The following is a 2753-nucleotide window of genomic DNA, read 5'->3' as shown; positions in this document are numbered from 1 at the left end:
CAGCCTTTACTGATCACATGGGTGTAAATTAAATCATTTCCACCCTGTTTATAGCCTTAAATATGTTCCCTCTTACCTGCAATGACACAAACACATGACCTTCAGACTGATAGACTGGGTAGCAACTGCTATTGTGTTCCCGCCAGAAACAAAGGTCAGTCTTTTGGTTCCCCTTTTTATTAGTAAAGGTCCCATTAGAATGTGCTTTATGTCATGCAGGCTTTTGACTCTATGCTGCCATCTACTGGTGATTTAATAGAAATGCCATGAGTTTTACTTTCTCCATGACAAAACTGTAATCCTTTTTTAAGGGGGGCCTGGTTTTGACATCCCTTACACTTACAGCTGCAGCCAGCAACCTTGCCATGGAGCCACAGTCTGGGCTTTTGGGGCCTCCCACAGTAGCGTAATGCCAGGGCCTGATCTCAAGTGTGACCTTTGTGATCCTGGTAGTTCCACCACTGTCCACAACAGATGCTAACTTTACATTTGTTTATGTTTTTATGCTCTTGCCAGCCCTATAGAAGGGGGAGGCATTTTTCCCCAAAATGTGTTAAATCTGTATATGTGTGACTCTCAATAAATGACAGTTAAATTGGTTCTAAAGGCACAAGGTTTTTTACCTTCCTGCATTCTATGCAGGAAGGTAAAAGTCCGTCTGTGTGTAGCAGACCCCCCTAATACCTACCTGAGCCCCATCTTAATCTAGCGATGTCCACGAAAGCCTTGGCTCTCTGGGGCCTCTCAATCATTGACTGAGGCAGCAGCGGGGGCCATTGGCTTCCACTGCTGTCAATCACAGTCAGTGAGCCAATCATTAGTGGGAAGGAGCGGGGCCGAGCTGTGGCTTTGTGTGTGAATGGACACGCAGAGCCGCAGCCCCGGAGTGAGCCTGCTTGGGTGCCCCCAGAGCAAGCTGCTTGCTCTGGGGGTACTTGGCAAGAGGGAGGGGCCAGGAGGACCAGTGGGGGGGACACGAGAATAGGAGGATCTGGGCTGCTCTGTGCAAAACCACTACACAGAGCAGGTAAGTATGACATATTTGTTTATTTAAAAAAAAAAAAAAAGACAAGACTTTAATATCACTTTAACTTCCCATCAAGTGTGTTATCACTTTGGACACTGGGTGCTCCTTCCTCTACATCTTAATAGTGTTGCCACTGAATTGATAACACATTCACACCAGTTGGTTAGCAGCCCACACCTCCAAAGGGAGTTTAACATCACCATTCATCCGCTGAACCACAAAATACTTATTAAGAACAACTGAACCAGCCCATCATGGTCCTTGTGTCCAACCAACTATATTCTTGATGTCAGCTTTATATTAAAAATACCGCCCTCCTGAATCTTATTCACACCTTTCCTCAAGACTGTACATATATGTTTTGTGAGAGCGCAGTCTCTTCTGATATGCTTTATCCCCCTTTAGGCTGGGTTCACACTGCTGCGGTGCGGGAACGCAGCGAATTTACTGCGGGTTCCCGCATCACACCAACTCGCATGGCAGTTCACACTGCCATATGCGAACTGCTGGGGAGTGTCATACAATGTTAATGACACCCCCAGTTCAGCCCGCATATCGCACTGCGAACTGACAATTCGGACATTTTCGGATCGCATAGGTGTGAACACCCATGCGATCCGATTTTGGTCCGAACAAAAAAAAGGGTCCTGTGCGAGTTTGGACCGAATGTGGTGCGATATCAGCCATACTATCTGTATGGCTGATATCGCACAGCACAGACATCGCATGTGATGTGAACAGCAGAGCGCTGCGAATCACATGCGATGTCTGCCACCGCAGCAGTGTGAACCCAGCCTCAAAGTGGTTGTAAAGGCTCAAGGTTTTTTACCTTCATGCATTCTATTCATGAAGGTAAAAAACCTTCTGTGTGCAGCTCCTCCCACAGCCCCTCCCCCCAATACTTACCTGAGTCACATCTCGATCCAGCAATGTGCATGAGAGCAGCAGCTCTCCTGGGTCTCTCTCTACTCATTGGCTGAGGCAACGGGAGCCATTGGTTCTCATTTCTTTCAATCACAGCCAGTAAGCCCATGAGGAGAGAGCAGGGGGCGGGGCTGAGCCATATCTGTGTGCCGCCTTAGCAAGTGGTTAGCTATGGGGGGGAATTGGCAGGAGGGGGGCCAGGAGCGCTCCCGGGGGACCTGAGAAGAAGAGGCTCAGGGCTGCTCTGTACAAAACTACTTCACAGAGCAGGTAAGTATAATATGTTTGTTACTTAAAAATAAATCTACCTTTATAATCACTATAAAGTGGATCATCCATTAAAATTCACAGTTTGGGTGAACAAACAGGGCATGTGTTCATATTACCAAATCACATTATGTTAAAGTGGACCTTCAGTCAAATCTACACCATTTGTTTTTTAAGAATAAAATATAATTTGCAAAATGCCACCTTTTCTTGTTTTCAAATATACACAATTATCAAAGAAGTAAGTTAATGACAAAAGTAAAACAATCTTTAACAACTGAATCCAGTTTTGCAACTTTGCCATGTGTTAGTAAAATTGTACATATCATTACAACTGCTTAGTGTATCCAGGTGAATTATACCTTTGTAGCACCCTCCTAGTTAGGCAGCTAGGTAAATTAAGTTTTTGGCTCCTTCTGTAATTATTGGTTTGGTTTGGTCGGGTCTGTTGATGGCTTCACAGGATGGGAGATTGATTTCTTCCCCCTGCCTGTAGAAGAAGTTTCCATAGCTTAGGGAGGTAGAATTCAAATGA

This window comes from Aquarana catesbeiana, linkage group LG06 (genome assembly GCF_042186555.1).
Source record: "Aquarana catesbeiana isolate 2022-GZ linkage group LG06, ASM4218655v1, whole genome shotgun sequence".
NCBI classification, from domain to species: Eukaryota; Metazoa; Chordata; class Amphibia; order Anura; family Ranidae; genus Aquarana; species Aquarana catesbeiana.
Note: the sequence above shows the minus strand (reverse complement) of the source record.